Raw genomic sequence first — 26,364 nt, 5'->3', positions numbered from 1 at the left:
ACAGCTACGAAAGGGACAGAAACCATTCAAAGGACTGCACTGAGACAAAGGATTCTTCATTGTTGTGAGGGTGAAAAGATAATGTGTGTTTTAATTGCATGATTCGTATAATACTGTGGTTTGCTATTTGTTGTTAACTATTAGCTTATCATTTCCACAACTCACGTTTTTGGTTCCCTTAAAAACACTTCCATTGTGTTTTTTGAAATTTTCTTTTCTGAGTTTTTGTTGTGTATTTTCAATTTCTGTTGTGTTTTATTCAACGTCCGTTTTGTGTTGTGTGCTTTCGCAGCGTTTTCTCTATGCTGGTGCATTTGACCTTTCAGGGCCACCATACAAGTGTGCTTCCAGGGACAATAGCCAATTGTGGCCACAAGATGGAAGTGATGTAAAGGATGGATAACAGGTGAGACAGAATGCTGTTTGAGATAAAAGGAGAACTTTTTAAATTGATTTCTGTTAGATTTGTTTGTAGTCCATACAACAGTCAGTGATGTCCTAATGGAGACCACTGACTGTGCTATATTTGAAGGATTATGGGCAGTTTTTGCATGCACACATATAAATCCAAAAGGACAAAAAAGTAAAACAAGGGAACAATTTGGGTTAGTATTTAAAGAACATACCAGATTTGCAAGTTTACGATTCTGATTGTCATGGAAAAAAGCAGCCGAATCACTCCTAGCAAACGTAATTGTTATTTAATGCAGAGTGCTTTCTGTTGTTAGCCAACACTAGGGTTGTTTATGCAGAAGCACGGCATGTTAATCAGCACCGTCTTGATTATGATTGGTTGGGCTGCGGTTAATGCTGCTACGATCACCATTAGTCATTTGCTTCAACATTACTGATTGACTTCAATTAGCTTTACTGTGGGATTTTTTGGGGGTAAACATCATCAACCCTGATAGAGGACTACATTTACCTAGCAGCAGTGTAAAGCCTGTGTTGAGATATTACAAATTACAGTAACTAAAGCAATACTTCTGTTGACATCTTGAACAGATTTTACAGTCAATATCACCTAGAGTTCTATTTCCCTGTAGATTTGAATTGGAGTCTATAATGGCTTGAAGCAGAAGATATAAATTAAACAGCCTCTTCCTGGAGATGTCTCCTTTTCTCATATTAATAGCAGGGAGACCTCTCTTTCCTCCAGGCAGTTCTGATCTTGTCTGCTTCACAATAATTTAAGAGCTTCTTTTCTTAGCCTACATATACTGTATGGTGCTATTGATTAGCTGAGTCAAACATATTACTCCTGATTGATTGCTGTCTTAGTGCTCCAGTCATCACTTGAAATGAGATAGGTGGCAGCTGAAGAAAGGGAGAGGAGTGGAGTGGAGTGGTGGTGGTGGGGGGCTGCAGCTACTTAGCTGCTTGTGTCTGAGCAACCTTGACTCCAAAAATCATTTGAGTTTTAGACAGAAAGCAGAGTGAAACATCAACATCAGGTTCAGTGAAAGTTAAAATTGTAAAATGAAATAATTGACCATCTAGTGATGGTAATTAAGTGCAAATGCATACAGGGAAATGTGCTTTAAAGCCATATATAGTGAATGTATCAATATTTAACAGGATATCTGATGCAATTAAAGATTGCTATTAAGTCTGTATTCACTTCATTTCATACATTCCATTAAAATATGTCATGAGCCTATATATGAACTTATCAACTGTTCCAGAACAGAATGCGAGAGAAATAAGAAAGTACTTTAACCCTGTCATGCATGCATGACAACCTCAATCAGGATTTTTTTTTTCTTAAGTATTTTTATTCATTTTTAGGCATGAAAAAAAGATTTTTGAACTTCAATTTCTTAAACATGTACTTTTCAAAGAGTGGTTTTTACATGTCCACTCAGGTGGACAATTGATGTGTATGGAGAGACACATTAGTGTCCAGTGTAGTGGTTTATGTGCAAGTATACCATCAACTCTGATACAAATACAAGAAAACAGCCTTTGAATAGCTGTCCACTATAGTGACCACTATGCGTGAAAGGGTTAAAGCAAGCAAAGAACACAATTCTACCAAATTAAAATTAGTCAAATTTTCAAAATAAATGTGGAAACCTTTCCATTAGTTAAAACACAGTCTGATCCCAGATTTTGTCTAAGGGGATGGGGGTTTGGGGGGATAATGGGAGGAGAGAAGCTGCAGAGAGGCATGTAAGACTGCAACTGTGGATAGTCACGTTTTGCAGGGTTTAATATATTTGGCCAGATTTCTAGAAATGAGAGCTGCTCGGTGTAAAGTAGGATGGATGCCTTGTCTCCTAACAAGACCAGGTTTCCTCCAGAAAGTTTTCCAGTTATCTATAAAGCCCACGTTGTTTTTTGGACACCACTCAGACAGCCATCAATTTAAGGAGAACATGCGAATAAACATGTCACTCCTGGTCTGAGTGGAGAGGGGACCAGAGAAAACTACAGACTCCAATATTGTTTTGGCAAAGTTAGACACAGGTTCAAAATTAATTTTAGTGACCTCTGATTGACGCAACTGGGTGTCATAACTGCCAATGTGAATTATAATTTTCCTGAATTTACATTTACCCTTAGCCACAGTTTTAAATTTCCCTTAATGCCACCTGCTCTGGCCCCTGGAAGACAACTGGCTGTGGTTGCTAGTGTCTCTAGCTTCGCATGTCTGAGAACAGAATCACCAATTACCAGAGTTTGATCCCCAGTGGGTGTGTCGCTGAGTGGGGAAAAACGGCTAGACACATGAACAGGTTGGTGGTGTACTAGGGGCTTCTGTTTAAGACTATGCTGCCTCTTCACCATCAGCCAGCCATCCTGTTCGTGACAATCTGCTGGGGGAGAGCTAGCGGTCAAAGGATGACCGCTAGGACAATGAGCAGGAAAGTGCAGGAGGGACAGATGAAGAGGCCATGCTGCTAGAGAGTTGGCTAAGAGCTAAGCTAAGCTAGCAAATCGCTAAAGACACAGTAAATACACAGAGTATGCTTCAGATGAAGCACGTGAAGATTACACTCACTATGAAACAAAAAGTAATCTATCTGTAAGTTAAATTTTAAGTTAAAGTTTAATTAAACTGGCTACACAGATAAGCTGCACAAAAACATGACTGTGTGTTTGAACATGAGCAGGAAGTGATACTCTACCACAGAGAGAGCAAAGATTAACCCCACTAAATGCATGTCTTTGGGTTGTGTTTATACTTTTGACACCCTGTGTTCTCTTGTTAAGTGTTACTCTCTTGTTTTTCTCTGTTTTACTTTGAGAATAAGATTTTGTCCTGTGTTAGTTTTGCTTCCTGTCTGTTGACACCTGTTGATTACTTTCACCTGCATCTTATTCCCGTTTTGTATGTCATCACCAGTGTTGGGCAAGTTACTTTGAAAAAGTAATTAATTATAGTTACTTGTTACTTCTTCAAAAAAGTAACTGAGTTAGTAACTGAGTTACAATATTCTAAAAGTAATTAATTACTTGAAAAGTAACTATTGCGTTACTTTAAAAAAAATTGTTTAACCCTCTTTGGTCCAGGGTATAATTGGCCATTTTTAACTACTTTTGATTTTCCCTCCACATTTTACCTTTAAAAATTATTTACTTAGCCTTGTTTGGTATCATCAGCACAGCCTCACGTGTCTGAATTTACAGTTATGTTTTCATTTTGACATACTGTATTACCACAATTGATCTAAAATCAGACAAAAAACATAAAATCCGAGTAGAAAAAGTACTTTTACTGTAACAACCACAAACATGTTTAATGAATCATATTTGATAACTTTAAATGCAAATATAAATTGTTAATTTTAAAATCCTATGCACACGTTTTGCAAACAACAAAGTTATTTGCATCCATTTACCTTTTACCTTGATTTTTTAAATAACCATTTCAAAGTATTTACAGAACAATCAGCTGTTCTGCATTCAATAAGATGCCACACAAATTATTTGTGCCACTCCAAAAAAATTATTTCTGTCCACTATAAAGGAGAACGTCACAGCCTGATACCTGCAGGTCTGACAGCAGCAGGTGTATCACTCCTGTTTCTACCTGGAGACAGCAGTCGCCTCATTGTTCTGACACACAACACAAAACTATCCACAACACTACACACTAACTACAAGACAACACATTAACTACACACTCCAAACATGCTAAATGTTACAAATTTCTCACAACTCAAAACTTGCTCTCCCTTTCTCTCTCTCCCTCTCTCTCTCTCTCTCTCTCTCTCTCTTCTCTCTCTCTCTGTCACTCCTAAAACTTCCCCTGTTTTTTTTTTTTTGGGGGGGGGTTGGTCATAAGCAGAGAGTGCTTGCTAGCGCTGTCCTTAGACAGTAAAAACGCCACGTATATATTGTTTATCATGACTGTGGTTTTACGTGGCCTATCAACACAATTTAAAAACTGGAATATATCATCTTGTTGCTTTGTCTTTAAGTGGTCGTGTGACTGGCTTACCACGACTACTTTATTCTTCCTCAGTCAAACAGCAGCACTCACACGATTGTTTTGCCCCCTTAGCTCCAGGTAAGTAAGTAAAAGTAAGTAAAACTTTATTTATATACCACCTTTCAAGATAAAAATCACAAAGTGCTTCACAGAAGCTAAAACCTAAAAATAAAAATCAACTAAAAGCAAGTTTAAAAAGATGGGTTTTTAGCTGTTTTTTAAAAGCGACCACTGAGTCCACAGATCTCAGGCTCAAAGGGAGAGAGTTCCACAATCTGGGGGCCACAGTTCCAAAAGCTTTGTCGCCTTTTGTTTTCAGCCTCGTGTGCTGGACAGCAAGCAAGCCCTGGTCACATGACCTCAGGGACCTGCTGGGAATGCATGGATGCAAAAGTTCACTTATATATGTTGGTGCTTGTCCATGCAGGGCCCTGAAAGTCAAGGTCAAAACCTTAAACTGGATCCTGAATTTAACGGGATTGGAATTTATCCAGAACGCTGTAATCATCTAGAACAGCTATAAGCTTCTTAGCCACAACCTTTTCTAAAATCTTAGAAATGACCGGTAATTTTGAAATCAGTCTGTGTTGTGTGTTGTGCTAGACCAGATCTTCCCAAAGTGTGGGGCCTGCCCCCTAGGGGGGGCCCGCAGAGCCATTGCAGGGGTGGCGCGTATGAAAAGGGGGGGGAGAAAAACAACGCTTGGACACTGCTAGCACGGGGCGCCCACACAAACGCAAAGCAGGAGATGAAGCATAGCTGAATATGTTTCCAAACCAACTTCATTCTAAGCCAAAGACTAGAAAATATGGTGAAGCATATCTTCCCTTTGGTTTCACCTGCACAAGTGCCGAGGTAGGTCTCCCTGCAGAATTGGTTTTCCCTTCGTCAGGAGCAGCGCTGGGCTCTTCAAATCACGGACAAACAGTATCCCACATTCTTGATTTTTAGTTCACAAACACTTGTTGTAATGACCAACTACTCAGCTTTTTTTAATCTCAGTTTTTGGTGATTCGAAACGCCGTTTACGTGTGGACGAAACTGCTGCGTTTTCAAAAATACCCGTGTAGGTGTGGACGTAGCGTAAAAGAGTTAGTAGTTTATTTTATTACAGATTACTTGTATTTGCTTAATTGTTCACCAAATGTTTGAGGTGTGAAATAAACCGCAATGGAGCAAAATATGGGTGTGTGTGGTTGGAGGATGTGTTTTTGTGTGCGTGTGTGCGCGCGTAGGGGGCGAACATTTTTTTTGTAAAACAAAGAGGGGCCTAGCAAAAAAAGTTTGGGAACCTCTGTGCTAGACAGTGATCGTGATTACCGTCCGCAGGAGCGCACGCAGCTGGTTAAAGCTGTAGCGCCCAGATTACTTACAGATTACTTCCGTGCAACTGATATAAGATGACATAAACTGAACACAGCTTCAACCGTCTGTTTGTTGAAAAATAGTAACTGACCGCATTTTCTTGTTAGTAACTGTAACAGCGTTGTAACGATAGGAATAGTAATTAGTTAGATTACTCATTACTGAAAAAAGTAACGCCGTTAGTAACATCGTTATTCCCATCACTGGTCATCACTAATTGTTTTCTGTTTCTTTCTGTTCCTTTCCTCTTTCATGTCTGTATTCTGGATTCTTGTTTCAAATAAATCTGCAAATCAGTTATTAAAGCTTATCTTTTGTTCAGTAGCTTATGTGTCCTGCATTCTGTGTCATCAAACTTAAAATGTAATTCAGTTTTAGTAATATTTCATTGGTTTTCTTCAGTCTGTGAAGAAATGTTAAAAAATATTTCTTATGAGTGTTCTTGCTTTGATTCTGATCTGCTTTAACTACTAAAGTGTTACACTAAACAAAGGAGTAAGAGTTTGAATACAAGAAGTCTGTTCAGTCTAGCTTTTGGTGTCCAGGTGTTCTTACAATACACAGTTGATGTTCATTTTATATCTGTAAAAGAAGCCGCTTGTTAGAAGCATAAATTTCTGTTAGACTCCAACTGTGTTAAACTGTTGACCCTTCAGGTTGTTCAACACAGAATTAGACAGAATGACTGCTGGAGAAATCGACTTTATGAATTTTATTTAGAAGTGTAAAGACTTGGGTGTGCAAAGGTTGCAGCAGCAAGGTGTCAGGTGTGTTTTATATGAGGTCAGATTTGGTTTGACACTTGAAATGCAGCCCACCAGATCAGGGATGGTATATTCCTACCTCCTGGTATGACATAAAAGCAAAAGCAATAAACTTAACCTGTGATGTCAGACAGAATGGAGCTTGTAATACAACCGACTGCAGAGCAGGCCGTCTTTATCCTTTCAGCTCGGACCCTCTACAAAAGGGCCTGAGTTGGAAGAGCTTGAGGGTCCTGCACAGAATCTTTGCCAGCTTGTTTGTCTGTATCACAAAGTCCCACAGGATGTTAGTTCTGTCATTCTCAACCACCATAGAGGATTCTCCCATTTTGACCTCGGGACTTCCAGGCCATATTCAACACAGATGTTTCTGTATACTATCTCGGTCACTTGGTTATGGGGTTCCATGTATGCCCTGCTTGCTAGTATCTTGCACTGTGCTGTTATGTGCTGGATTGTCTCAGGGGCATCTTTACACAGCCTGCACCTGGGGTCTTGTCTGATGTGGTAGACCCCAGGCTCTATGGATCTTGTGCTCAGAGCTTGTTCCTTTGCTGTTGTGATTAGTAACTCTCTGTTGTCTTTCAATTCGGCTTTGTCCAGTCATTAGTAGGAATTTGATATCGGTTAATTAATTCATAGGGTGACATAGAGTGATATGATAGATTAGAAAGCTGTTTGTAGCTAAATGTGTATTTAAACTTTACATTTATTGGAAAGTGAGATTTAGTGCTCTAGTCCACTTAATATCAAAGTGGGATATATGCAACCCATGATGTATAATTAGTTTGACATCCTTGCACTAGGTGGACTTCTGATTTAATAGTGTGAAAAGAGAGGCGCTACATCTCCCTGAAAATTTTAGGTCAAATATCATTATAAGGAATACTGGTCAGCCAAAATCCCTAAAGGTGGGATTTGGGCTCACAGTAAATAGGTTGCACTAGATTAATGAGCTTTACAGCAGATCTTTGGCTTGTGACAGTGTTTGACTTTTTGAGCTGACTGTGACCAGTGGATTTTCCCTTGAGACCTCTGGTCGGCTCAGTACTCAGTTTAATTAAAGGGAATCATTGCACAGTGCACAGATCCAGAGGACTTTACTCATACCTTAAACACAGCTCACTAACACTAGCTGGACTTTAAATGAAGCTTCTAATGTGGTGTTCTAATGACCGAGAGATGACCCACAGTGTTCTACTGGAAAAACTCAAGATAAGACAAACATGGACAAATAAGTCTTTTTGCAGTATTTCCCTGTTACATAGTTAAATCTCCAGACTAAATTCTACACAAATGTTTATTTATTAGCTGTCAAGTCACATCACTTTGCAGACATTAGCGTTTTGTCTTTTATTTAAACTATCATTAACAGGCAAGTGACATTAGTGGATATTTGCTGAAGAACTGCAAAAGGTAAATATTTTTCTGAAAAGCTTTAAATGATTCAAATATGATTATAAATATATCAAGGTAAGAAATCCAAGAATTAATCTTTCTCAGGAAAAGCAGAGCAGACATGACAGACATAACACAGAAATGAGAAAAGACTTTGAGGCCAACCGAGTGTATACATGTATTGTCAGAGCTGAAAAAAACAAAGACACAAACAAAACAGAGTGTATGTCTACACTGGTGAAATAGCAGCTCTTGCTAGTACTTTGTGAGCAAACTTGATACATCTACAGTCTGTTACATATTGTCTCACTGTGATATTATCCTTGTGATAATCAGTATATTGTATTTATAGGGCATATTATTATCAAACTGTGTAGATGGAATATTTAGCAAAATTTCTGGGATGTTTTTTTATAGCAGCAAAGGCACAAGAATACTCTGGAAAGTAACCCTTACCTACCCTAATGAAATACATATATGCATATAATTATGATATAATATATATTTCATGGAGGCACCAGATCACTTCATTGTAGGGAACAAGTGTTCAGGGTTTTCCTTTGCCATGCATTTCTTTCCAGTCCCAATTTGGCTAAGTAACATTTCTTTCCCTGTTCAGTGGACACAGACAATTTGACCATAGAGCAGTGTTTGCAACTTAATTTGTCTTTTGACCAGTTCTACAGCCTGTGCCTGTGTTTTCATTATCATTCACTACCTGTACTCAGGGCTCTGTAGGAGATTTGCAGTATCTAGCTTTGGAAGATAATCGTGAAATCCCATTAAGGCTCTTGTGTTTACTGAGACAAAACAGCAGCATTACTTAACTTCTGTTTGGGCACCTGTGTTTCCTCTATAGCTGTGAACTGTTGATTACTTACTGCCTGTTAGGCTCCATTTCGTCATTTTATGAGATTTTTCTCTTCAAATGTAAAAAATGTAAATGTATTTTTGGAAGCATGTACACTGCATCATAATTAAAACGAGCTCATGTCAGTCCAAGGTATGACGCACTAGCCATACTTTGACCTATCATTACATTCTTAAGCATAACCACCAGGTACTGTGACTGTCCACAAAATACATTATAAGTAAAGCACAAAGCTTTCACCGCAAACTTATTCTGTTTTCTTTATCCTGCTCTAAGTAAACTTGAGATGACTGAAACGATCACAGATAGCATCTATAGCAGTAAATATTGGGGGAATATAATTTCACAATAGGACATTAGGTAAAAGAAATTAATAGGTAGGTGTAAAAAAATATTATTACTTTGGTGCAGGGACAAGTGAGTCAGGTGACTGCTTAAATTTCTACTTACTCACCTTTAGAAGAAAATTAAAGAAAAGTATTTGTTGGGAAGGTTTTTTTAAAGAAAGCCCCACATTTTGAATATGTGGCTGTTCCAGTGTTTTGCAGCTATTTGGTCCTAAAAGCATTTCTGTGGCGTTAACGTAGAAGGATTCTTCTGTGATGGAAGCCAGGAGTGTTTTTGGGGCTTGCTCCATAGCAAGTACTCAAAGTCAATATACTGATGTGGTCAGGCAGCTAGAAATGCATGCAGACTTTAGATGAGCCAGCAGCAGGGTGTCTGTGTAAGAAGAATACCAAGTCACGGTATGGATATATGAACTTGTCATTCAGGTGTCTAATGAAGCTGACAATGCTTAGTCTGGTGGATGAAACAAGATGATATTGGACTAAAACATCTTTACAAAAGATGACAATAAAAAAGAACAGAACATATACACATTGACTTTTAACTGTCAGAATTGTGGAATCCAAATTCTTTGCTGTACATGTATTTTTTCACTATAGGAGTGTTGCTGAGGTGTGCTGAGCAAATGGAGTTGTCTCTAATGTGCACAGGTGGTGGAGTAGAGAGCCTGGTGTGGCCCATCACTCACCGTAATGTCTCCATTGCCTTGCTGTGAGTGCTGTGTGTGTGTATGTGTGAGATGTTGACAGAAGATAGAAGTCAGAACAACTTGACTGATTGATTGTTAATTTATTTCAAACATGTAAACAGTATACAGGTACATTTAAAATAAGAGAGAAAAAAATACTATACAAAAGTCAATACATTTCAATATTGCTACTGTTCTGATTCATTTACATGTTGAAAGGGAGTGGGAAGAAGTACACACTTATTTAATCCCATCCCTTTACCACAAGTTAATATTTAGTCAGCTTCCTCACGATATAATCTGTAATAAGAATAGTCAACAGATTTCTGATATAATATATACTATATACTACAATATCACATCATAATTTTTTTTAAATAGAGACATTCACTTAATTTCAATATGTTTCCTTTCTTTGTAGTTCGAGAAGATCATATTTTTATAACTCTTTTTGAACAGTTTTATGTTTGGACATTGCTTCAATTCCATATTCAGACTGTTCCACAGTTTCACTCCATGAACAGAAACACAAAAGCCTTTTCTTGTAGTACGTACCTTCCCTGTTATGAAGTTACAAAAACCCCTTAAATTATAGCTTCCTTCGTTCAAAAAAAACCAAAAAACCAAAAAACATACTCTGAGTATTACCTGGCAGTTCATTATTTTTTGCTTTGAATAGAATTTGTGCTGTTTGGAATTTCACAAGATATCAATATTTCAGTGCAAAAATAGTGAGTCTGTATGTTCCTGTAACCTGCACTGTGGATGATTCGAACTGCTTTTTTTTTGAAGAGTAAAACGTGAATGTAATGTGGTTTTATAGTTGTTGCCCCAGACCTCTGCACAATGGCTTAAGTATGGTGAAACCAGTGAACAGTAGAGAATATGAAGTAATGTTCTGTCTAATTCCTGCTTTGCCTTGTTGAGTATTGCAATGCTTCGTGTTACTATGGAATGAATATATCTTACGTGAGCTCTCCAGTTAAGTTTTTCATCTGTTATTACCCCCAGAAATTTATTTTCACTGACTCTTTCAATATCAACACCATTTATTTGAATCTTTGCATTTGTATTTAAACTACTATTTCCAAATAACATCAGTTTAGATTTATTCAAATTTAATGATAATTTATTTTTATCAAGCCAGAACTTCACTTTACTTATTTCATTAGTCATATCCTCCAATAAATTCTGCAGATCATCACCAGAGTAGAAGATGTTTGTATCGTCAGCAAAGAGAACCATTTTTAATACTTTGGACACTTTACAGATGTCGTTAATGTACAAGTTGAAGAATTTTGGACCCAAAACTGACCCTTGGGGTACACCACAAGCAATGTCCATACATAAGGAGCAACCACCATTTATTTTCACAAACTGCTTCCTGTCATTAAATAACTCCGGACCCAATCTAAAGCTACCCCTCTGACACCATAACATTCCAGTTTTCTTATTAATATATCATGATCTATTGTGTCAAGTCTATGAATAACCCAGCCACATATTGCTTTTTGTCTATGGAATTTGTGATGTATTCTATTGAATCTAATAGTGCCGATGATGTTGATCTGCTTGATCTGAAACCCTATTGACTCTCGTGAGTAGTTTATGTTTATCTAGAAATTGTTCCAGTCGGTTTTTAAACAGTTTTTCAAGAATTTTTGAGAATTGAGGTAGTAAAGAGACAGGCCTGTAGTTTGTGAAATGGTGTTTGTTGCCAGATTTGTATAGAGGTATAACTTTAGCTATTTTCATTCTGTCTGGAAATCGACCAGTTTGAAATGATAAATTACAGATGTATGTAAATGGTTTTATAATAGCCTCAATGACTCTTTTAACCATTATCATATCAATATCATTACAATCCAAAGATTTCTGATTTTTACATTTTTTAACAATCTCAAAAACTTCATTTTCATCAACGTCTGTGAGAAACATAGAATATGGATTTCTGTCTATCAGTGTATCCGGTTTTTCCTGTGCTTTCCCAGGATGAGTGATTGTTCTTGCTAAATTTGGTCCAGCAGTTACAAAGAATTCATTGAGACTATTTGCCACAACATCCATATTATATTCTTCATGGTCATTACAAATGAAATACTTGGGATAGCTCTTTTGTCCAGTTCCACATTTTATAACACTGTTCAGTATTTCCCATAATCTTTTATTATTATTTCTATTTATATCTAATTGCTTCATATAGTATTCCTTTTTACTATATCTAAGTATATTAGTTAACCTATTTTTATATCTTTTGTATCTGATTTCAGAATCTTTAGTTCTCTTTCTTAAGAAATCTCTGTATAGAGCATTTTTCTTTATACATGCATTTTGCAGACCTTTTGTTATCCATGGACAGCTCATATATTTATGTTTCCTACTATATTGCTTTATTGGACAGTTGGTATTGTACAGTAATGTAAATATTCTAAGGAATTCATTATACGCACTATTAACGTCATGTTCCTGATATACTTCACCCCAGTTCTCTTTCAATAAATCTTTTTTAAATGCATTCATTCTTTCTTCTGTTCTTACTGGTCACTTATGTCGTTAATCAGGAGTCCACTTACAGTCTTATTTTCAATGTCATTTGTAAAAATGTTGTCTACGATCAGCTTCTTAAGGTGTCACACTTTTTGGGCTATTTCAGCATTGTGTTTGGTTAGAAAAGAGAAGCTCTAAATTTACCAGTCGATCTATGTTGCTACCTTCACCTATGGTCTCTAGCTGTGGGTAGTGACCAAAATAGCGAGATTGTGGATACAAGCGGTGGAAATGGGCTTCCTCCGAAGGGTGGCTGGCCTCTCACTTAGAGATGGAGAGGCCAGCCACCCTGGACTCAAGGGACTCAAGAGTAGAGTTGCTGGTCCTCCAAATCGAAAGAAGCCAGTTGAGGTGGTTTGGGTATCTGATATATGCCTCGTGAATGCCTCCTGGGTGAGTTGTTCACACTGGGACAAGGACTTGCAGTCCTTGAAAGACTTATTTGTCCTCTTTTCAACTTTGTGAGTTAAAAATTTCCTTTTATTAAAATGCTTATTTTTTGACAGAGTAATGTCATGTGAAAAAAATCACATTTTGAGTTACATGAAGTTGACAGAGTGATTTTTCCTTGCAGGTGTCACCTTGACTTCTGAGGCTTCATAAAAATCTGCTTTGCTGATGCTGCAGACTGAATTATTTATTCAGTCTGTAACTGATCTATTGTTGCTCTCCTTTCAAATTGTGATATACTTCTGTCCTCCTGTGACTCCTGTGACTTGTCTTTGAGGAGGACTCTCTCTCTCTCTCTCTCTCTCTCTCTCTCTCTCTCTCTCATATATATATATATATATATATATATATATATATATATATACACACACACACACACTATTGACAACTCTCTGCCTGCCTATAATGTGCTAGTCCAAAAAAGAACTGATAGAAAGCCATTCCTACCATAGTTTGTTTTCAGAGCTGTGTCTTTTGTCTTGCTTTTCTCACTGCTCATCTCACCAGTGCAAAGTAGCTTCTGTTTCCAGCACTCCCACTGTGTAAACTTCTGCTATCTCAGATTGCCAGTCCAACTGTATAAGTATGGGCCTTCTTGTTTGTTAGACAGGCAATAAAGGACATGGACCTGAACCTGCCAACAGCCTGCCAACCGCCAATCAAGCCAATCAACTCAGACTGAGTGCAAAGCAGTTTGCCGTGCACACAAGCTTATTGAATTAATGCTGAAAAGCAGAGTGGGCCCTGAGCTCAGTAATTATAAATCAAGAGTAATCAGCGGAACATAATTGATTTGGTAATTGTGTTTGCTTTCTTGAGTTAGACCCAGAACTTTGCTGGCATGAATTAAGAATGTTTTCATCACAGCTGAAGTAGAGCTCTGCAATTTTTTGTGAATGTAAATACATGCTTCTGGTTAGTTTCAGCCAGATGGAATAAAGAAGTAATACTGTAACACAGTGAAACCTTTGCCATCAAAAGTCTTTGTATATTGATTATGTATTTATAAAATACACATATACATATTTATGCAGCATTATTATATCTTAGTGGAACTTTTCTTATCTGCTTGAATTAAAGCTTTATTGCTTTCACTGCTAATAAGGCAGGTAAAAGTCATGAAGCTGCATTTAGAGCTCTCAGTTGAATTTGGCATACACAATTTTTGAGTAGTTTACATCAAAAATAAGTGTGACAGTAGTGTAACGTTAATTGAGTTTATAGACTTTAGGACATCATGAACATTACTACACACGTTTGTGTTAACTGAAGGGGGTCCGACTGAGTGCAGACTGACTGAAAAGCAGTTTCCAAATGCATAAACACTGTGCAAAGGCTTTAACGTGTTTCAGAGCTTTTTTTGTAACAAAATCTAACAGGGTCTGTCTAACAACATTAATAAACAACCAACCAAACAAACAAAAATAACATTGTATCTAACATTCACTTTAAATTGTAAAAAATCTATCAAAAAATAAATGTGTATGATTGTGAATCAACTATACCGTCAGCTACTCAAAAACATTTCTTCATCTGTTAAATCTTATGCAGACAACATGGTAAAAAACAGCATATGAAAATGATACCAGAAAGCCATTCAGGTTGTCATTTTACAAAAGGCTACAGGCAGCAGCTATGCACTGCTGCTGTCTTTTGACTCTATATTTGTACAAGTTGTCAGTGCTGGTGAATCTGTCATACCAGCATCATCTTTTCTCGATTTTCAGATGTGCTTGTTCACAACCAGCATACTGCTGAGAGAAATGTATCCACACAGACTGCAGCAGGGTTTCCCAGCTCTGCATTCACTTTTTTGTTATCGCCATTCTGTGTGGCTGCCTGTCACAGCAAGAAGAGGGACTCAAGGGGACAAGATTGCATGCCCATCTCAAACTGGATCAACGTTTGTCTGCTGTCAGTTATCTTCTATGTGTTGCGGAAATCATTGTGTAGTTCTGCCCAGGTTTTGTCTGACACCTTGATAAGACGCATGGGACAGTTACGAGTTCTTCTTCTTAGACAAAAGGCAAATGAAGGATTTTTACTCCTGGTGATTCAAAAGCGGTTCTCACATGCCGCCCATGCTTTGAACCAAATTCAAATATTTGAATTATTCTGGTCACTGCTCTGATATGCAGATTGCTTAGTGGGGGAGTATTTTAATCACACCAAAGTGAGATACCGCCACTTTTCATTCCACTTCTAAACACCCTCCTCTAATGGCTTTGAAATGATAGTTAAATTCACCCCTAAACATACAGCCTGCTTGTTTGTTTGTTTTTCTGCGATTAATCCCTGTGGCTATCTTTCTCTCGCACTTTACTGATTAAAAATTGCACGTGGGAAAGCAAGGATGGCCTCAATTCTGGCAGGTGTAAGACTTATTTTCCTCCTGAGTACCCTTGTTGCTGCCAGTGTCCCTTTCCTTCTTAAGTTCAAAGGTATTTTACAGCACCTGTGTTTCATCTGGGCTCTCTCTACTCTCTGGATGTCAACAGTCCTTTTCGTTTCACTTCACTGGCTTTACTCAAATTTCACACTTGTCAGGCTGCGTGATTCCTCGAACAGCTACAAGCACATCTGAGTGTAGCTCTCTAAGGCCCCCTACCACCACTACCATCCCCTCTGTGATAGTTTCAGGTTAAAGCTGGTCCTATTCTGGTCATCCATTTTATAACCATAACACAAAGAATCAAAGAATGCTACAGTATGGAATGATCTAGCTAGCTAACTAGCTAGCTAAGGAGCAGGTCCATACCTGGCTTCTCCACATAAATTAAACTATTCTTGCGCAAATTACTGAACCCAGACTGCTGGGTTCCATTTCAACCTTTCATAATGCCACTTAGCGCTAATGTTTCACAAGAAAAACTTCTCCTAACTAAACAAAATATAAATGAACCAGATTCAGAACATCAGGAGATTCATAAAAAAAACTAAAATTAAAAAAACCTTAGAATTTTTCCTGCTATATGTAACCATTTATCTGATTGTTAACTTCAGAATTACACAAAGGTCAGTTGTACAGCTTCTTCTTTCAGCTTGTTTAACTGCATGTTAAACAAGCTGAAAGAAGAAAGATCAGCTGTCTGCTACATCCTGCAGTTACGAAGGGAATAGAGGGAGAAATTTCACACACGGTTTATGGGCTTAGTAATCGATGGTGCTATTGTGATGGAATGATAGAGAAGAGCCACACTCCAGGACTGAAAACAACCATCTTAACCTTCACTCACAGAACCTGTGGGACATATTACTCTAAAACATATTACAGAGCTTGCTCATCTGTGCATATCTATTACCTCTTAAGGGTACACTGAACACACTGCAAAAAAAACCAACGTGAAATTCTGAATTTTTCAGATCCGAACATGTCGTGTAACCTCTATACACACCGAAAGCATTACTTACTTACACTACTTCCAAAAAAAGTATCCTTAGAAAGTGGACATTCCGAGTTCATCAAAACAAGATAGGAGATGGCAGCAGCGGGGAGAACTTATACCACGACCACTTTTGTACATATTTCAGGATGACAGTTTGAACTTTTGTCTTGCATTTGTTGTTTGTTGCATTTAGCAACACGTGCACTGTAGCTGATTGGTCAGATTGTCTGATTGGTCAGATCTGATTATTCAAATTTTAATTTTACCTGCAAATTTATCCCGCTAAATAATGCATTCATTGTGAAGAGCAGGATCAAGAAGTCCCAATTTCAGATTTTTCATGCACAAAATATTGTGCATGAAAAATCATATAATAATATATTTCACATATCCAGTGTATAAAGGCCTTAATCTCAGACTGGTTCTTATATATGTATATAGATATAGATATATATTATTCTTCTACTCTATGTCAGCACTCAGAGTGCTTTATACAACATGCCTCATTCACTTTTTTCTATCTGTAAGTGCTTTCTATCTAACATTCACTCTTTGATGGAGAAACAGACTCGGGAGTATCTCACCTAAGGATATTTAGCATGCAAAGTGAAGCAAACAGGGATTAAACCACCAACTGTCCAATTATAAGATGATCTGCTCTACCTCCTGAGCTACAGCCACCCCTCAACCTTGAACGTTTGCTGCTCATCCCAGTAAACGTAACAGATTTGCCTCTTTCTCTGTTTGAAGGTTTGCAAATGGTCCTAAAAGAGGTGTGATGCTCTGCAGCTGGGAGCCTGCAGGAGAGTAGAAAGACTCTGTCATCAAAGTAAACTGCTTTCTTAGAAATATTTATTATTTTATACATTGACAGCATTTTGTGTTGTTGCATGTTGAGACTGTTTCATATTTAATACTGAAGTTAAATGGAAACACATTAAGCACTAAGTAGAAGGGGAATTTAATTTTGAGACACACCTTTTGTATTGTTTGATTCACCTGTCAAACACCTGTGTCTGAACAGGAAACATAAGACTGAGAATACTGGGCGTATTACTTTTATTTAAAAGTTAGAATATTCTTACGTTCTAAACTTGTTTTGTTTAAGTTTATAATTAATTTAGAGTTTTTACATTGACCACAGTAATAAAAACGGTCTGCTTCAGACTCCGTTCATGAACATCTATCTACAGTGGTGTGAAAGTGTGTTTGTCCCCTTCCTGCTTTCCTATTTTGTTTGTACGTTTGTCACACATAAATGTTTCAAATCATCAAACAAATTTAAATGTTAGATAAAGATAACACAAGTAAACACAAAATTCAGTTTTTAAATGAGGGTGTTTATTATTAAGGGGAAAAATCCAAACCTACATGGCCCTGTGTGAAAAAGGGATTGCCACCTAACCTAATAACAATAGCAGCAACAACTGCAATCAAGTGTGATAACTGGCAATCAGCCTTTGTCAGTGCTGTGGAGGAATTTTGGCCCACTCATCTTTGCAAAATTGCTGTAATTTAGCCAAATTGGAAGGTTTGAGCATGAACTACCTTTTTGCGGTCATGCCAAGGCATCCCAAATAGATTCAGGTCTGGACTTTGACTAGGGCACTCCAAAGTTTTTTCTAAAGTTTTTCTTAAACCATTCAGAGGTGGACTTGCTGGTGTGTTCTGGGTCATTGTTCCTGCTGCAGAACCCAAGTGCGCTTCAGCTTGAGGTCACAAACAGACGACTGGACATTCTTCAGGTTGTTTGGGTAGACAGCATAATTCATGGTGCCATTTACCACAGCATGTCTTCCAGGTCCTGAGGCAGCAAAACAGCCCCGTATTGTGCCGCTAGAGGTGAAATTCTTGGACCGGCGCAAGACGGACGAAAGCGAAAGCATTTGCCCATATTTTTTTTATTAATCAAGTTCCACCATGCATTAATTTAATACCACCACCATATTTTACTGTTGGTATGATGGTCCTTTTCTGAAATGTTGTGTTACTTTTACTCCAGATGTAATGGGACACACACCTTCCAAAACGTTCAACTTCTGTTTCATCAGTCCACATAATATTTTCCCCAAAGTCTTGGGTGTTTTCTAGCAAAACTGAGACGAGTCTTTATGTTCCTTTTGCTCAGCAGTAGCTTTTGTCTTGGAGCTCTGCCATGCAGATTATTTTTGCCCAGTCTCTTTCATATGGTGGAGTCATTAACACTGACCTTAACTAAGGCAAGTGAGGCATGCAGTTATTTGGATGTTGTTGCACTCTTGGCGTAATTTTGGTCGGCCGTTCACTCCTGGCAAGGTTCAGCACTGTTCCATGTTCTCGCCATTTGTGGATAATGGCTGTAAATGGTAAATGGCCTGCATTTGTATAGCGCTTTTCTAGTCCATAGGACCCCAAAGCGCTTTACACTACATTCAGTCATTCACCCATTCACACACACATTACATTACTTTTTTAAAACATTAGCCACATTAGAAGCTTCGTTTCCATTTCCAGGCTTACCAGTGGTGATGAGTCCCCAGATGATGTAACATATAACTGACTATCTGAAAAGGATTTAAGGTACACATCATCAGATGAAGTTAATTTGAACATACTGTAAATGACAAAGATATCTTGGAAAGTTAACTTGTTTCCTGGTTTTGTTTGTTTGGGATTTTGTTGTTGCTTGGGTGTATATTTACGTAGAAAAATACAAAGTCACCTGTAACTGATACAGGATATGTCTTATAAGGCATTTGTGACGCAGTGTGACAGTGGTGATGTATTTTAAAACTTAAATTAACTACATGGCAGATAAGGTTGACCTCAGAGCAGAGCAAGCATTTATGCAATGTGTTGGTGAGAACCTGATTGAACAACAATTGATGTTGAACTGGTGCCAATGTTGCCAGTTGCCACTTTCTAAACCCACCTATCTGTGTCGCCTTCCTACTCCCTTCAACTCTGTATCACCTAGGCCCCCCTTCATCTTCATCCAGCTTCTACCATGCTGAGGTGCCTCCTCTCGACCTGTTGGAGTGGAGAGGCCCATCTGTGAGTTTATCTTGCTCTGCCGGAGAGCAGTAAACACTCATTTTTGTGGCTGTCAGCTTGGTGAAGGAGGGCAGCCATGTGGAACACAGCGCAGAATCAGCAGTGTTCCCAGCAGTGGAAATAGAGCTGGCTTCAAGGAAAAGCCATTCTTTTGCAGTCTTTTTTCCCCTCCCAGGGAACAACATTATTGCTTCTAAACCTGCCATATATTGATTTAAGGCTTGTGTTTTTTTGTATGTCATCATATTGCCGTAAAGTATTTTCTCCTTATTTTTTATGTTCAAAATCATGTGTACATGTAATAAATAAAAATACATTTCTATAGAAACTAAAGCAAAACTTATACAGCTGTCACTGAAGCCAGGATTTTATTGGTATTTATTTTGAATGTTAATAATAGGACATTCAGATGAAAAAGCAAATTAAACAAACCTAATACATACATACATGTTAAATGCACCACAATGATTTTTCACAGTTTGAGGAGAGTTGATATGCATCATAAAGAGTGTGCCATGCATGTTCTTCTAATCTTACTAAATGACTAAGGAGCATCGGAGGAAACAGCTTACTACAAACTCAGCTAAACAAAGATGTTGGCTAGGTTCATATAGACACCGTTAAAAACAAAATGCTTTCATCAGTCACTGATTTATCAAAACATTCACTATTGCTTAAATCAGCCTTTAGGGTTTTAAATTGAAAACCTAAGAAGGAAATATATGAAAATATACTGCAAGTACATTTTTCCAAGGAATGCATATTAAATGATATTTATTTAGACTTTTTTCAGAAAAAAAAACTAATTGTGATTTTTATCCATTGATCAGGGCTGTGAGGTGCAGCTGAAATGTCTGGAAAATAGCAAGAAAGAGGGCTTTTAAATAAATTAAATTTTTTAACTTTTGGCTTAACATGGAGAGATCTTAAAATATGTATTTTCTTTGCAAATTTGAAGTTTGGTCTAAAACAGAGTTGGAAATGGCAGCCTGCCTCTTTAAGAAGTTAATGTGTGTTAGTCTGTTTTCTTCTTCTTTAAAAAAAAATCTTTGTGTATAATTCTTAGGCAAAAAGCTAAGAGGCATACAGTTAGCATGCATAGACAATGGTTGAACACTGCAGCAGCAGGATCAAACAGCTTGCTTATTGGCTGACTAACTGGCTGACCATTGCAGCATTGGCATATGCCATAACTCCCACAACAGCATGCTATTGGCCACTTTTGGATCTTGGAGTTTTTCAAAAAGGAAGATGACTGAGGAAGAGAAAGCTCTGGCCAGTGCTTTTGTCGATAATAATGGGGAATGTTAGGCAAGATGGACAAACTAGGATTGTTAACAAGGAGAGAGAAAGTTTCTATGAGCGTGCCATGTGTGTCATGGCAGGAAAACAACAATGCAGACTTGACTGTGAACTCAAATGTAGTTTATGGTCCTGCAAACACGTCCAGCTGCATACAGATTTCCGTAAATTTCCTGCACTCTTAAGCTATCCCTCAGAATCCAAAACGCAAGTTGCTCGACGTGTATATCACCAGTCAAATGCTGACTGGTTCACAATTGGCCCAGAACAGGGAAGGGAGAAACGCTGGAGTTCAACAAGAATGGGAGAAGTACAAAAAAATAGATCAAAAATAAAAAATACAGCATCAAAAGTACAGACAGTGACTGTGGGTGTTTTTTTGTTTTGTTTTTTATTGTTTTAACAATCAGTTTTAAATTCTGTCTTTCATCTTTACATTTTTCTACATCCAGCCAACAGACCAACCACATAAGCAAGAGTAGCCCACCAACCGGTTGTATCACAAGTTTTTGACGCTGCCTATGACAAATCATCTCCACGCAGGTAGACAGACAGTCTGTGAGTGCTTGCAGATTGCCTTCTCACTACCCCCGCTCAAGGTTAAAGCAAGCATTAGCTAGTTTTCACTGTGTAAGAGAATTCAGACACCCTGGCAAGAGCAAGAAGAAAAGACGAGGAAGAATTGTTCTTTATGTCCACAACTGCTGGTGCAATCCCAGTAACAACAGAATGCTGAGGAGACTATACAGAGATGCTTTGAGACCACTGCCTGTGTTTTTATTTTCAGTCTTTATGGAGACAATACTGACAATCTGACAGAGTGAATTGGAACTTCTGTGTGGATTATGTTGCCCCCCAAAAGCATGTCTGCTGCTCCCAGCAGCAAAACTGGATTTAAAAGAGACATTAAAGTGAAAATGAATTAGGATGAAAAGAGTGGAAACAAAGAAGTGTGCAAATGTGTACAGAGGTGGCTTAAAATTAAAGTGGTATAGAGAAAAGAGTGAAGCTGGAGAACAAAGTCAACAAAATAACAACAGGGAGGCTTGGGATGGAACCATTGCAGGACACATGCAAAGGAAAGACATGATATCTGCTATTACACCAACATACAGGAGGACCAAAAGGTTTTATCACCCTTCCGCTTCGTGCTCTATACTTCAGGCTTCAGGTACAGATTAGCTTCATGCCACCTACAGTGACTTTCAGACAATTCTGCTAATGTTGGCTGTATACAGGGTGATGGACAGTTTTGTGGGGTGGAGTGATGTGAGCTCACTGGTTCAGAAACACAGATGTTGTCTGAACAGTCACATGCAGCTACTCAGGATGCACAACTTGTTCAGTAGATGCTTTGGAGTTAAAAGTAGTGTGTGTGTGTGTGTGTGTGTGTGTGTGCGTGCGTGCGTGCGTGTGTGTGTGTGTGTGTGTGTGTGTGTGTGTGTGTGTGTGTGTGTGTGTGTGTGTGTGCGCACGTGCGTGTATGTGTAAACACAGGAAATTAAGGAAATGATTCCTCTTCTAGCACGGACACTATTTTTTTTCCTTTAATCCCTATCTGTTGTACATGAGAGTAACTACATGTGTTGCAATAAAAACAAAAACTGAAATTGTACTTGAACATCATTTTAGTCAATAATAGTTTGTAAATTGATATAGCTGTACATAGTCTTGGTTTGGCATTCAAAACGTTTGTCGGTGTTTTTTATTTGGAATTTAGATGGATTAATTAATGACTTAAAAGTCGACTTGAGAATTTCATCAGAAGTTAAACTGTATTTTTAACTGCCAACAAATTAGCCCCAACTATATTCAATTTTTTGTAACAGAGAGGGATATTTATATTTCAGAGCTTTTTGTATTTATTAGAGCTGTTTTGTAATATTTGGTAATAGTGTAATAAATACTGTATGGTTTAATTGGTACTTTAACTTGTTATTATTAGAGATGGGTATTGTTTAGGTTTTATCCTATACCAGTACCAAACTGGTGCTTAAATGGTGCTCGAACCGGTGCTTAAAGAATGAAGAACACAAAATTGGTCCAAAAACCTCTCATGTTCAGCTGTTTTTTGTAAAAAGATAACAATGTTAGCCTTTTCTGCAGCTATGGGGCATATATGGTATCACTCTTGGCTGGAAGCAGTGCTTAAACAATGGAAAAAACACAAACTTTGTCCAAAAACCTCTCATGTGTAACTGTTTTCCACTTTTTCTTTGGTCATTTTAGCCTTTTTGGCCAGGGTGAAGGGAGTATCTGCCATCAAACAAGAAGACAGCTGCATGTAGCTATGATGATGTTTGCTAGTTCACCTTACATGCATTAATGTAATAACGTGGTTAGCCTACTCAACGTAAATTACACACGAACAACATTAAGCTACTCATGCAGAGAAGAACGGCTGCTGCTGCCATCATCATCCGTCATCATTTCTGCTACACTGGCAGGGCTAGGAGCCAGAACTCTCCTCTTCGGGTTCTTGGGGGATGTTGCTAACTCCGGGTCAGATAACAGGCAACCCACGCGCATTAGATGTGCTCGGTGTGAGGTCTCGCAGCAAGCTATCAAATACGGCGCATTTCTCAGCTTTTAACAAAATGTTATACGTCGCCAGGTGTTTCATTGGATTCGAGGTGTTACCTCCTTTGACAGTATCACAGTATCAGCTTAAAGCACTTGTTGCAGGCTGCTGAGTTTGCATCTTTTGCTGTGAAGTACAGCCAGACTTTGACCGCTTCACTTTGGGTGTTTTTAATCTGTAGCTCTGCTCTAAAAGAACGTACGTACCTGGGCCCGCCTACTACGCTCGCAAAGGTAAAATGATTGGCTGGAATCCAAAGTGTATGACATCTCAGGAAAAAAAAAGCACCGAAATGTGAGCTGCTTTTCAGTCTGGTTACTACCGTTTATGTCAGAACCGGTACCCATCCCTAGTTATTATATGTTCTTACTGTCTTGGAGCAACTGTGACCACATAATTTCCTCTGAGATTAATAAAGTATTCTGATTCTAATTCAGTGCAGTGTGCTGCTTACTGAAATTTACTTCAAAGAATTTTATTTGTTGACTTATGAAGAATTGCTTCAAAACAGTCAATATAGTCTTTTTCACTGGAACCATCTTGCTCATCACTGTGCTCAGTTTCTCCTTAGTAGATGGTGATTCAAAACACTAAGGTGAAGGTGAATCAGTCAGTGCCACATAGACTTTTTATGATTCCAGACCCACGGGTCTTTTGAAGGACCCCATTTCAGCCCCTAATGTTACAAAGAAATGGGTTTCAGGCATAACAGATAGTATCTTTGTGTTTTTGTCTGGGAGAGATGAAAGTGGGCCTTGCTCCATATATGTGGCTGTGAAAATTGCCTCTCTCATCTTCACTCCATTCTACAAAATTAATGACAGCAGCTCTGTCGTGCTATGGACCAGAGATGGAGAGACAGTAGGGGTTGTGAATGAAAAAAGAGGGATTACTGCATTGAATCCTCAAATGGAATTCTGTTCTTTCTCTATAACTTGGCCAGATTTCTCTCTGTATAAAGATATTTACTTATCTTTTCTCTTTTCCTAATCTCTCCACCCCCAAAACCTTTTATTTTATTCTAAAAACACTTTCGGTGGTTTTGCTTGTTTTAATTATTTTACAATGGAGGCTGGAAAGTGGAACAATATGAGAAGAAGGAAAACACTGACATCCCACAAAGTCTGATCCATCCATCCATCCATCCATCCATCCATCCATCCATCCATCCATCCATCCATCCATCCATCCTCCATCCATCCATCCATCCATCAGTCTTCTTCTGCTTATCTGGTACCAGGTCGCGGGGGCAGTAGCCTAATCAGAGAAGCCCAGACTTCCCTCTCCCCAGCCACCTCCTCCAACACCAAGGCGGTCCCAGGCCTGCTGAGAGATATAATCTCTCCTGTCCTGGGTCTACCCTGGGGCCTCCTCCCAGTAAGACATGCCTGGAACACTGTGCCCAGGAGGCATCCTTTTCAGATGCCCGAACTACCTCAGCTGGCTCCTTTCAATGTGGAGGAGCAGTGGCTCTACTCTGAGCCTCTCCTGGATGGCTGAATGCTATCTCTAAGGGAGAGGCCAGCCACCCTGTGGAGGAAGCTCATTTCTGCCGCTTGCATTCACGATCTTGTTCCATCTTGTTCACCCAACAATGTTCTCAGTTGAAGTCAGCAGTGCTCGACCCTCACTATTCACAGTGCAGGTAAAGCACCACTTTCCCATCCTGAGTTGCCTGATGGTTTGCCGGAATCTCTTCAAGGCAGCCTAAAAGTCTTTTTCCATGGCCTCCCACGAACTTCTCCCACACCTAGGTTTTTGCTTCAGCTACTGCCCAAGCTGTGTTCCACTTGGCCTTTTGGTAACTATCAGCTGCCTCCAAAGTCCCATAGGCTAACCAAGCCCAATAGGACTCCTTCTTCAGCGACCCCTTCACCTCTGGTGTCCACCATTTGGTTAAGGGGTTACCATGACAGGTGCCAACCACCTTGCGGCCGCAAGGCACCAACCACCAACCACCTTGCTGCCTGTCTGCAGCAGCTTTGGCAGTGGAGGTGCTGAACATGGTCCATTCAGACTTAACGTCCTCAGTCTCCCTCAGAATGCTGTTGAAACTCTGCCAGAGGTATGTGTTGAAGATCTCGCAGCCTCTGCCAGGCATTCCCAGCGCACCCTCACTATACGTTTAGTTGCACCAAGTCTGTCCTGCATCCTCACCCACCACCTGATCCAACTCACCACCAGGTGGTGATCAGTTGACAGCTCAGCCCCTCTCTTTATCCGAGTGTCCAGAGCATATGGCCGCAGGTCTGGTGATACGATTACAAAATCCATCATCCACCTGCGGCATAGGGTGTCGTGTTGCACTTATGGACACCCTTATGTACCCATCACTGAGAATGTATGTTTGGTCGTTAATCTGTCACAACAGACAGAGATAGAAAGCCATTTATGCCGCTCACATTCATATTCATGGTCAGTTAACAATTACTAACTGACCGATTCCAAAAAGCATATTAAAAAATCTTGAGTTTAAACATAAACTCTAAGGCTACGTTCACACTGCAGGTGAAAGCGCATCAAATCTGAATTTTTTGACCCTATGCGACCCATATCCGATCATGGTATGACAGTGTGAACAGCACAAATCCGATTTTTTCAAATCCGATCCAGGTCACTTTCGTATGTGGTACTGAATCCGATACATATCTGATGTTTTAGAAAGCGACTGCTGTGTGAATGGTCATGTCGCATTAAATCCATCTTTTACGTCACTGACACAAGACAGACGCCAATTATCAGCGCCAGAAAAGTGCCGGAGAAGTGCCCGAGAAGACATCGCGAACGCTTCCTGGCCATCCAGTGTAGATGTTAGTGAAACTGTTGGGAAGACAACGCTGGAGAAACGGGAACAATTTATTTGTACTGTATAATCTGCAGATTCTGACAGAAATCTGCAGCTATCCTTTGAAGCACCGCTCCTCTAAAACAGCAATAAGGATAATGGTAAATGGCCTGTATTTGTATAGCGCTTTACTAGTCCCTAAGGACCCCAAAGCGCTTTACACATCTAGGCCATTTGTAAATAACAAAATAACTTAAAGCAAAATTGGGAAACGTAAAGTCCAAAACAAGTCTTTATATTAAGGGCCATCAGTCAAACAATACTGTTTGCTCTGGGTCTAAACAGAGCGCGTTTTGTGTGACGTCTTCTTTTGCGCATGCGGCCGCTTTGAGGGTTCACACTAGAGCG

General features: G+C 38.9%; 1 protein-coding gene and 1 pseudogene across 1 annotated transcript in view; one reads left to right on the top strand and one right to left on the bottom strand.

The window, feature by feature from the left end:
• Window positions 1–26,364, top strand: part of sez6b (seizure related 6 homolog b) — a 232,674-nt gene that overhangs the window by 29,825 nt on the left and 176,485 nt on the right. The window lies entirely within an intron of this gene.
• LOC146653443 (uncharacterized) lies at window positions 2,195–25,272 on the bottom strand (annotated as a pseudogene).

This window comes from Rhamphochromis longiceps, linkage group LG14 (assembly GCF_057381845.1).
Source record: "Rhamphochromis longiceps isolate RC_006_pf linkage group LG14, R_longiceps_female_GT1.1, whole genome shotgun sequence".
Classification (NCBI taxonomy): domain Eukaryota; kingdom Metazoa; phylum Chordata; class Actinopteri; order Cichliformes; family Cichlidae; genus Rhamphochromis; species Rhamphochromis longiceps.
The sequence above is the reverse complement of the archived record's forward strand: the minus strand, read 5'-3'. Positions and strand labels throughout refer to the sequence as shown.